Source organism: Suncus etruscus, chromosome 15, assembly GCF_024139225.1.
Source record: "Suncus etruscus isolate mSunEtr1 chromosome 15, mSunEtr1.pri.cur, whole genome shotgun sequence".
Lineage (NCBI taxonomy): Eukaryota > Metazoa > Chordata > Mammalia > Eulipotyphla > Soricidae > Suncus > Suncus etruscus.
In genome coordinates this window covers 13,952,986-13,964,495 of record NC_064862.1, presented here as the reverse complement: position 1 = coordinate 13,964,495, position 11,510 = coordinate 13,952,986, and the positions used below count along the sequence as shown (strand labels likewise).

Below are 11,510 nucleotides of genomic sequence, written 5' to 3'. Positions count from 1 at the left end.
AAAGGCTGGACTAGTCAGCACATTCCCACCAGCAGTTTCTTTCTCCTAACATCCATGCCAGCATTATTTGTTCTTGTTCTATGTGATGTGTGCCAATCTCTGTGGCATAAGATGATACCTCATTATTATTTTGATTTGCATATCCCTGATTATTAGTGATGTAGAGCATTTTTTCATGTGCCATTTGGCCATCTGTATTTCTTCTTTGAGGAACTGTTTGTTCATTTCCTCTCCCATTTTTGGAGAGGGTAGATGTTTTTTCTTGTTAAGTTCTGTCAGTACCTTTTATATCTTAGATATTAGCTCTTTATCAAGTGGGTGTTGGGTAAACAGTTTCTACAATTCCTTGGGTAGCCTTTATATCTTAGTTAATGTTTCAAAAATATCAGATGCTTCAAGAATTTGTGTCATCCTTGCATAAGGGCCATGCTGATTTTTCTCTGTATCATTCCAATTTTAGTGTATGTGCTGCCAAAGAGCACTAAAACAAGTTTTTAAAGAAAGACCTGGGGTGCTAATTTGGAATGCAGAATTCTTGGACTTTATAGTGTAGTAGGATGGCACTTAATAGCAGAGCCAGCTGTTTTTCACTAAGGTCCACTTCTATTAAACTTTTTTTTACCTCTCATCCCAAGTTTGATTCTGCTTAATGACGTATTTTGTGCACAAAGGTGGACATTCAAATCTACACGTACAACCCTTCTCCTCAACATGTTTTTCCTTGGCTGAGCCTCTTCCTAAGTGTGTATACAAAATCAGAGGTTGGCTTAGGTAGCTTTCTTTAAGAGAGGATTTACTTGAGGTAAATGAGCAGGAAGTTGGGGGTTCCATGCATTTCATGTATATGCTAGCTAGAAAGGAGGAAATGAGTTTTAGACATACAAGCTCTCTAAGCACACATATTCTCATGGTGTCATAAATTCTCACAAAGATATATGTATGTGTGTGTATGTATGTTTGTTTTGGCTCACACCAGTAATGCTTAGGACTTACTCCTAGCTATTCATTTGGGAATGACTCTTGTTGGGGTATAGCAATTGAACTCAAGTCCACTGAATGCAAGACAAATATACTTCCTAGGGGCCAGTGAGGTGGCGCTAGAGTTAAGGTGTCTTCCTAGCCAAGGAAGGACAGCAGTTCCATCCCTCAACATCCCATATGGTCCCCCCAAGCCAGGGGCAATTTCTAAGCACTTAGCCAGGAGTAACCCTTGAGCATCAAAAGGGTGTGGCCCAAAAAACAAAACAAACAAACAAAAAAAAAACAAATACCTTTCTACTGTACTTCTCTCTTGCCCCTTGTTTGGTTTACTATTGATTTTACTGGGTTCAAAGTTGGCAAAAATTAATGTCCATTTTAGTATTAAAAATTGTATTATCTGGGACCAGAGAGAGATAGCATGGAGGTAAGGCATTTGCCTTGCATGCAGAAAGAGGTGGTTCGAATCCCGGCTTTCCATATGGTCCCCCGAGCCTGCCAGGAGCGATTTCTGAGCTTAGAGCCAGGAGCAACCCCTGAGTGCTGCCGGGTGTGGCCCAAAAACCAAAAAATAAAGTGAAATAAAATAAAATAAAAATTGTATTATCAATTTCTTTTTAAATTTGTCCTTCTAGATCTACTGATGAAGGACAAAAAGACATTTCAGATTTATGAGATTTGAGTTTTATTTACATAGATTCTTATAAAGAAGATGAGTGCCTTTTTAGGTTATGGGTTTTTATGCATTATTATGTTTTTAAAAAACTCTTCCTAACAAAAAGAATATATATAAATCATAGAGACACACAAATTTAAACCAAAAGATGTGACATTAATGACAGGTAATGTTCATTACACATATACTGTCAGTTAATTTTTGAAAACAGCTTAAATACATTATCTTATCTAGCCTTACAAGAATAAAATTAATGTCCTTAATTTTTATGTTTCTCAATTATAATTTTATAAATACAGAAAAAAGAAGATACAAATGGAATATAGGCTTGAGCACTATAGTTTACAAGTAGTCTCCTAGTATTCCAAAAGCTTATACCAACTTAAGTCAAGATCAATTAAAATTTTTAATTTCTATGTTATGAAATATATTCAAATTACTCCTGACCATATTTCATCTTGTTGGCAAAAGTCAAATCCTCTGAAATATTTCAACTTGGCTTATTTGTTTAAAATAATATGTTTTGTGCATAATTGTGTTCCTGTGTTATGCATGAGCACAGAACAAAAGGAAGTATATATTTAAATTCAAATCAATGGTGACTGCCCCAAAGCAAATCCATTTACTATAGAGTGAAATGTAAATTAGGTGATAAAAGAAGGCAAACAAAACTTGCTTTATTTACGTTAAAGTATTTTGATGAAACCTAAAAATTTATCTGAATTATTCAGCTACACACACATATACACATATACACACATATACACACCCTCTCAAGATTCTTCTTCACAATGTTAAGTGTAGGTTATTATTAAATATTTATTCTTGGGGCCAGAGAGATAGCACAGTGGTAAGGCGTTTGCCTTACATGCGGAAGGTCGCTGGTTCAAATCCTGGCATCCCATATGGTCCCCCGAGCCTGCCAGGGGGTGATTCTGAGTGTAGAGCCAGGAATAACCCCTGAGCATTGCCGGGTGTGACCCAAAAAAAAATTATTATTATGACTAACCAATGGAAGAATTTCTAAAATGTAGAAGAACCTCTCCATCGGAAGAGAATATTTATAATGCAACCCTGGACAAATGAAATAAAAAATTTTGCTTCATTGTAAGTATTATTAGCTATATAAAATTTTGAAATTGTTATGAAGTTCTGCAAAATGACAAATTTGCTTTACTTCATGATGAGTTTACTGATAGACTCTGTTCTCTCCAGACTCCAAGCCCACTCAATAGGCATTCCAACCCTTTGACAATAAAATTTACTTCCTTTGTATGGTCTTTTAACAAATCACTTAGTAAATGAATATGCATTAATATGCATTGACGTGCATTGATTAATTAATATTAATTATATTAATATACAGGTAGCTGATAAAGAGTTGTTGAAATGTATTTGAAAAATATTTAACGAGTTGTTATGAAAAGTACTTTCTAACCCCATAATTAAATCAGTAAAATAACAGACTAATATCTTGCTCTCGTGGATCTTACATTCTAGTGATGGACCAGTGAGAAAAACAAAATTAAAAATGTAAAGAAACAAGAAAGTGAAAGTAGGGGCACTGTGTGGGGTGAGTGAACACCACTGGCAGTACTCTGAGTCTCCCTTTTGAGTATCTGAGCTTTCTCCTCCCTCTGGTCTCACCCTCTCTCTGCTTTATCCTTTTTCAGAATGGGTGTTTTCCCAGTACCTTGAAAAGCATTTTTACTCTTGCTTAGTCATTAAATGAGGTTGAAACCTATTCTAGGTTGGAGCTACACACCAAGAGCACTGTACTGGTAGCCAGCTACATTTCAATGTACAATGAGAACCAGTCCTCAATGTAGATTGTCCCTTTGTCTTTCTTTTGCCACCATCTATTCATATGTAATTGTTACCTCACAGCAAATAAAGCAGAGAAGAGAAATGGAAAGTGTTGGGAGGAAATTTACTTCTGCATAGGGGGTACACAAGTATATACAAGAGACATTATTTGGGTAAAGACCTACCTGACATTAGTAAAGATCTTTGTTTATTTGCAGAAAAAATAATTTTAGGTAGAAAGAACAAATGTAAATGCCTGGACTATGTTTCTGAATTTGTTCAGGTTGGTAGACAAACTCATGCGGTATGGGTGATATAAACAACAGAAATTATTCTCATAGCTCTGGAGGTGAGAAATCTAAGATCTAGATGTTGTCAGGTTTGGTGTCTTCCGACACCAGGTTTGCACATGGCTACCTTCTTGCTACCTCTTCAATACTAGTTTCTCTGTGCAGACAGGATCAGTCCCTGGTGTCTCTCTGTGCTCTAATATCCTCTTATAAGTTATCAGTCAGAGGCCAGAGAAATAAAGGTTAAAGCAATTACCTTTAAGCTGTTGATCCTAGTTCAATCCCAGTATTACATATGGTCCCTGACTATAGCTAGATATAGTCCCCAAACAAATAAACTAAAAGAAGGCCTCAGTTTGATTCTATCCAATCGCCGAATATTGAATTAGTAAATACTTTAGTCTTATCTCCAAACCTAGTCTCATTCTGGAAAAGTGAAGGAATAGATTTCAACATATAGTTGAATACAGTAGGGGAGGTAGAAGGTAGAAGGCAGAGAAGAGATACAATTTAGTCCCTTGTGTTTCCAAATAGTAGGAATAGGATGACTTGAGCAAATTGAGTTAAAGGCTGAGCAATAAATCAGGTCAGAAAGATAAATGGGAGAAAAGTTCAATTGTGTTGTGCCTTAAAGGTCATTGTAAAGATATTTCATTTTGTATTGAATGAGATAGGACCTCATAGGAGTTTTGAGCTGAGAATTGCAATTATTTTACATATAACTACTGATATTAAGAGATGAGCAGCTCACTTAATTGTGCTGTGAAGACCTTGCTATCGAGGAGGAGGCTAAGTGATCAGAGAATGAAATGTATGGAATTGTAAACTCCTTTTGCTGGAGAACCTAAACTTTTTATGGTCACTAAGCAAAGTTCTCCCTATGTTTGTTTTTAGTTTTCTTGTCATTTTGTTGATTCTTTGCTTTACTTGTGTTATGGGGTGAAGCAAATTTTGAATTGACATCCTATTTAACTATCACAATATTTTTGTCTCAAAACCTATATTGTGTAGTAGCCATTCTTCCCATTTATTGGATCTTCTATTCTTCTCCATCTGGACAGCGATTAGGAATGCATCTCTGATATCCTTTTGGTTTATAGGGTTAGGAGAAGTTACAATAAATTATCTGTACATAGGAACAAAGTACTTAGCTTTCAAGAAGGATACAATTGCTGGTATAAAGTGCCCCCTGCCATGATCATGACTATTCAAAGGAATAGCTACTTTATCATCCTGGGTTTCGAAGGGGAGACCATAAAGAAGAGCCCCAAGTGACTCCATTTTTTTGGGGGGGGGGCGGAGGTCACATGCGGCAGCACTCTGGGTTACTCCTGGCTCTACGCTCAGAAATCGTTCCTGGAAGGCTCTGAGGATGCTCTAGGATGCCGGGATTCAAACCACTGTCCTGCATCTAAGGCAAACGCCCAACCACTGTGCTATCTCACAGGTCCCGTGACCCCATTTTTTGGAAATTACTTAAGCTCAAGGGCTATTTGATACAATTAATACAATTAATGTATTTGTGATGTGTTTTAAAATTATTTTACTTTGATATTTTTCTCTTAAATTTCTGATTCTTGAAAATTTAGTCCTGGAGAATTCTTTGTTATGAAGTACATTCGTTGCTATATGCACTCTGAATTCTTCTTATTAAATATTAATAGCATTTCTCATTCACTAGGTGGGATATTAAGTCTTCAGATGTTATGGTTGAAAACATACTCTTTAGAGATTTATCTTTAAAAATGGTCAATAAATACTTTTGTTTTCTCATCCAGCAAATCACTTTTTAAACTAGGTAATATAATTTTACATGGTCACTGAGAGTTCAGATTTATATATATGTTTTATATTTTTGTTTCTCACTTTTTCTTTTTCTCTTCTTGTTCCTTTATTTATTTTTACAGATTTATCCCACTTTTTGGAGGGTTACTCAGGGGTTATGCCTGGCTCTGAGTTCAGGAATCACTGAGCATGGGCAACCACAAGGTATACTAAGGTTTATGACATGCAGGGCAAGTGCCTATCTGCAGTACTAACATTCTGGCCTTTTCCCCCACTTTTTGTCCAGTCTTCTATATGCAAATTATACTCTCTACTTTAGAAATTTTAACATTTATTCTGTTAAACATGAGATCAATTTTCTCTAGTTTCTTAAAATGTGCAGATCCCGCCAGAGTAATAGAATAGCAGGTAGAGTGTTTATCTTGCATATGGCTATCTTGGTCAATCCATAGGGTCTCTAAATGATCCCAGGAGTGATCCCTGAGTGCAGAGCCAGGACTAAGCCCTGAGTACAGTCCAGTGTGACTCCCCTCAAAATATAGTTTAAAAAATTTTAAATACAAGTCCTGTGAACATTTTAACTCTATGTCTAGTCTATTTCCAGTCTATGCTAGTCTTTTTCTTTAATATTTTAATTTGGCATAATTTTATAGTATTACAAATGAGTTACATTAAAATGTCACTATTTTATGAAGAAGAGTTTGCTAGATTTATTCCTCATTTGTTTTTTTTTTTTTTGCTTATCACTGATATATAAATGTTAGAACTTCCCACTAGGATTATTTTCTTGCTACCTAAAGTACATATACTTTAGAATTACTGGTAGTGTCTAGTGCATTAAAAAGTTTTTTCCAGTTTTAGCTTGACAGGTGTCAGTAATGTTTTCTCATTACTAAAAGGTGTCTTTTCTAAATCTAGAACTTCGAGTTTTAAAGCTAATTTTTTCCTCGGCATATTGAAGAGAATATCTACACTCTTATCCTTTTTTGTGTGTCATCCTTGCACAGGGGCCATGCTAATCTTCTCTGTATCGTTCTAATTTTAGTATATGTGCTGCCAAAGCGAGCACCTCTCTTATCCTTTTTTGTTACTAATGAAACATTAACCCTCTGAGTGCTTCATCTAGTCATAGATCAATATTTTCTCTTTCTATATATTTGAGAGCTACACTCTGTCATTGAGGTATGTTTTCAATGATGTGAGGTATGATTTAACTTGCTGATAATTAGAAATTTGAGGTGTGAATGCATTTAATAGTTCTCATAATGCTAAGCCATTATTTCATCAAATTTTTTCTTTATTTATATTGTATCTAGTCATATATATATATATATATATATATATATATATATATAAGTCATCGCTTTATGCTTCAAATTTATTAGCCTTTTTCTTTCCATTATCACATTGAATTATGAAAAATTTTATCAAGATCATTCTCTGATGGTCCGGAGAGATGGCACAGCGGCGTTTGCCTTGCAAGCAGCCGATCCAGGACCAAAGGTGGTTGGTTCAAATCCCAGTGTCCCATATGGTCCCCCGTGCCTGCCAGGAGCTATTTCTGAGCAGACAGCCAGGAGTATCCCCTGAGCACCACCAGGTGTGGCCCAAAAACCAAAAAAAAAAAAAAAATCATTCTCTGAGTCCTTTAACTATCTAAGGATCTATTTAATCTCTGGACTCTCATTTTCAGTGTTTTCATTTCAAAAAATTAGTTGTTTGTTATAGAATAGTTGATTCGTTTTTATTGTTTCTTGGGTTTTGCTAATTACAACGTTGCTGTTAAATTTTAAGTCATTTTCAAGGTACTTTTTTGATATCAGTTTAATCCTTTCTAATCCTGAAGTATCACATGCTTCTGTATGTTGGTTGTCATTTTTCTCACTCACGATTTCTTATCTCCTTGTACCGGTTTTTGTTTGTTTAGATCTTGGGGTCAAACTTGAAACAATCTTAAAATTTCTGACATAAGGTTTTCAAACACCATAAGAAATCTTGTTGTTGGGATGTTTTATCAGAGGACTAATTTTTTTCACACTGAATCAAAATCAAGACAAGAGTTTTCCTTTTGATTTTATTTCTAAAAATACTCAAACTTACATAGTTTTGTGTGATATACAATGAACATAATTGACAGTAACATTTGGAGTAAGGGATTCCCACTTTGAATTCTCTACTCAATATATGTGCAGTGCCAAACAATACAACATGTATGAACAATGAGTAATAACATCTACTTCCTAGCTCTGCCGAAAAGACTGAGCAAAGTATGTGTGAGGAGCTATTGGGGGGCTGGAGATGGAGAATGTAGGTGCATATCATGACATACAGATAGTAGATCTGTAAGGTTAGTTTGCCTTCTTATAGGATGCTCATATTATATATGTTTTACATATATGGTATGCCCGCTACAAGCATGTTTCTTTGCAGTTACGGAATAGGTGAAGCAACCTCATTTCATTTTTCTTTTGTTTGTTTTTTGGCCACACTCAGTGATGCTCAGGGGTTACTCATGGCTACGCGCTCAGAAATCGCTTGGGGGACCATATGGGAAGCCAAGAAATTGAACCGGGTTCTGTCCTAGGTCAGCTGTGTGCAAGGCAAACACCCTTCCACTGTACCACTGCTCCAGTCCCTCATTTTACATTTTTATTCTATTTGCTTTCTGCTTGCAATGCACAAGTTCATAGCTATAGTGGAAGAATATGTCATTTTAGAAGTACATTTTCTGCATCAAATTAGGCACATAATAAAAATAAAGTACTAGCGCAATAAAAAACTTTTTTGGTTTTTTTGGGCCACACCCGGCGATGCTCAGGGGTTACTCCTGGCTGTCTGCTTAGAAATAGCTCCTGGCAGGCACGGGGGACCATATGGGACACCGGGATTCAAACCAACCATCTTTGGTCCTGGATCGGCTGCTTGCAAGGCAAACACCTCTGTGCTATCTCTCCAGGCCCGCACAATAAATTTTTTAATAACTAGTCTTTTGAGATGTAATAACTTCAAGAATGACTGCATATACAATGTATTTACAACATGCTTTTAAATGTCATAAAATAAATTCTTAACTACTAATTGCTCAAAATTTACTAAATTTAATTATTCTTTCTTCTCTTATGCTTAATCTATATAGACACCATCTCTTAAATATAATAATACCTAAAATACATAGTCAAAAGGTTTTTAATTATTACATGCTGTAAATTTATGAGACCTAAACGAAATGGCAATCAAAGAAACTTTTCTCATAGTCATAGTTGATTATCATAATACCATTACAAACATTATATTCAATGAGGAAACATTAAAATTTTTTCCTCTAAGATCAGACACAAGACAAGGTTGCCCACTCTCACCTAGCATTGCTCAGGGGTTACTCCTGGCTCTACACTCAGAAATCACTCCTGGCAGGCTTGGGAGAGAATATGGGATGCTGGGATTCTAACCACTATCCTTCTGCTATGCTACCTCTATGCCCTACTGCTGTGCTATCTCCCCAGCTCCTCACCACTTCTATTTAATAAAGTACTGAATGTACTTCTCTCAGCAATTAGGCCGAAAAAAAAATGTACATTCAAGTAGGAAAGGAAGGAGTCAAGCAATTATTATTTGAGGATATTTAGAAAATCTTAAAGATTCTACAAAAAAGCTTCTAAAAGCAATAAATTTATATTAAAAAGTGGCAGGCTATGCAATTAATATGCAAAATCTATAACTTTTTATATAAAAAAATAACAGATGAGAAAGAAATGTTTTTGAAAATTGAATTCAAGATCCTGCCTCAAAAAATCAAGTATCTTATAATCAGCCTAACTAAAGAAGTTAAAGGCTTATACAAAGAAAATCATAAAACACTACTTCAAAAAAAAAAAAACCGGACAACAGAAAATTTAAACACATATCCTGCTTATAGATTAGTAGGGTTAACATTATTAAAATGGCAACAACAACAATAAAAAGATGGAAGGCAACACTTTCCCCAAATTTAAACTGTACAACAAAGAAGTAGTAATTAAAAGAGTATGGTATTGGAGTAAAGGCCCTCAAATCAGTAGAATAGTGACATTTCATCAGGTATGTATACAGTTAATATTTATATAACAGAACAAAGGAACAAAAGCAAGAAAGTGGAGCAAGAAAAATCTCTTCAGTAATAGGTGTTGTTAAAATTTTTTAGCTATATGCAAAAAGATGAACTCAGACTTCTTTTGAATGACTAGTGAAATTTTTCTTGTCATCTAATTTGTTTGAGGGAGTCACACTTGGCAATGCTTGGGATACTCCTAGCTATCGGCTCAGAAATCACTCTTGGCTCAGTGGACCGTATGGGACGCTGGGGTTGAACCCAGGTCCATCCTGGGTCAGTCGCATGCAAGGCTAACATCCTACCATTGTGCTATCACTTCAGCCCCTTGAGATCTAATTTTAAATAATAGAAACAAGAGAAAATAAATTAATATTAGCAATTTAGGGATCTCAACGTGTAAATTTCAGATTCTGTCCTTGCTTTTGCAAAATGAAAAAATGAAAGTTTAAGAGAGTATTTGGCCATATCAAACAATACTTAGTATGACTATTCCTAACTGTGCACAGGAGTGAACCGTTACAGAACCAGGGGTACCATATGTGGTGCTTGAGATTTGGATTTGGCTACATCAGGGGTCTTCAAACTATGGCCCGTGGGCCACATGCGGCCTGCAGAGGAGTCTGATTCTGCCAGCCAGCAGTGTGTGCTGTTTGGTTGCCAAGATACCTGCCAGCATATACACTCAGTATCACAGTTTCTCAGGGATGACATCAACAGCCTCTGACCATGGCATGTTGTGTGCTGGGAGGGTGGGCATGAGGTCATTGTAGAGAGGGACACTGATGCGCCCTTGCACCTGGTGCTTGGTGCTTGCATTGCTGATGATGTTCCTGGAGGGCGCCGGACACCTCGTGGCGAGGAGTACCACATGTGGTGACTATATGATGTAAAAAGGTGCCTGCTCCACCCCCCAAGCAACGTGGTGTCTGTGTGCTGTGCCTGCCTGTCAGTGAGGTTTTCCTCCACTCCCTCCACTACCAAAGGTCAGTCAAAAGTGCCATAGAAATAAATTTTTGCCAGATGAGGGTTTCTGCCCAATTGGGCTGTGGGTGACTCATATGAAAATTCCCCTTTGGGGGTGGTGAGGCGTTTAGTGCTGAAATCAAAGTTAGAGGGTGGGCAGTGGTTGGGAGGCTAGGGGTTCGGTGCTGAATTACCCATGTGGAAAATTAGGGGTTCGATGCTGAAGCATTTTAAAGGGTTTACATTGAAAATTTTATATGCATTTTGCAATTCCTTTTCAGTGTTCACATGCTGATTCCAAACGTATCAATTTGGGCATTATATAGGGAGATATAACTGAACTATCAGGGCCTGAGCTGGTCTGCTTAGAAAAGCCTGCAAGGGGTAAGTGTTCACATCAGGGACTAATGGGGGTTCATACACTGTGTGTATATATACACATATATTTGTATTTCTCTAATATCAGTTTGGAATCCCTAGGAAACAATGATGTCAAGAAAATAAAATTGACGGCGAGTGTAGAATATTCAAAGAACAGTGGACTTACGATTACTTTTTTATGTGTGTCTGATATGCCAGAATATAGTTGCTGTATTCAAAGAATACAATTTGCGACGCCACTATCAAACTCAACATAAAGATAAATATGATTGTTTGGTAGGAGAAGTGAGAAAAGATAAAATATTACAACTGAAACATACACTGACGACTCAGCAAAATACTTTTGTGAAGCAGAAGCAGTTAAATACTTCCTCACTGCGGGCAAGTTTTCAAGTTGCCAAGCTAATAGCACGCAATGGCAAACCATTTGTGGAGGGAGAATTTGTTAAAGAATGCCTTATTTCTGTTGCCAAAGAGATGTGTCCAGAGAAGGCCAATTTATTTAGTACAGTGAGCCTTTCAGGAGTTACAATGGCATGAA

At 36.5% G+C, this 11,510-nt stretch overlaps 2 non-coding genes across 2 annotated transcripts; both read right to left on the bottom strand.

Annotated features, from left to right (window-relative positions):
* Positions 1-378: 378 nt before the first annotated feature.
* Positions 379-482, bottom strand: LOC126031804 (U6 spliceosomal RNA). The gene has a single exon (XR_007503630.1). It is a non-coding gene; the product is annotated as a U6 spliceosomal RNA (small nuclear RNA).
* Positions 483-6,496: 6,014 nt separating this feature from the next.
* LOC126031711 (U6 spliceosomal RNA) lies at positions 6,497-6,604 on the bottom strand. Its single transcript, XR_007503544.1, has one exon. It is a non-coding gene; the product is annotated as a U6 spliceosomal RNA (small nuclear RNA).
* Between the last annotated feature and the right edge of the window lie 4,906 nt (positions 6,605-11,510).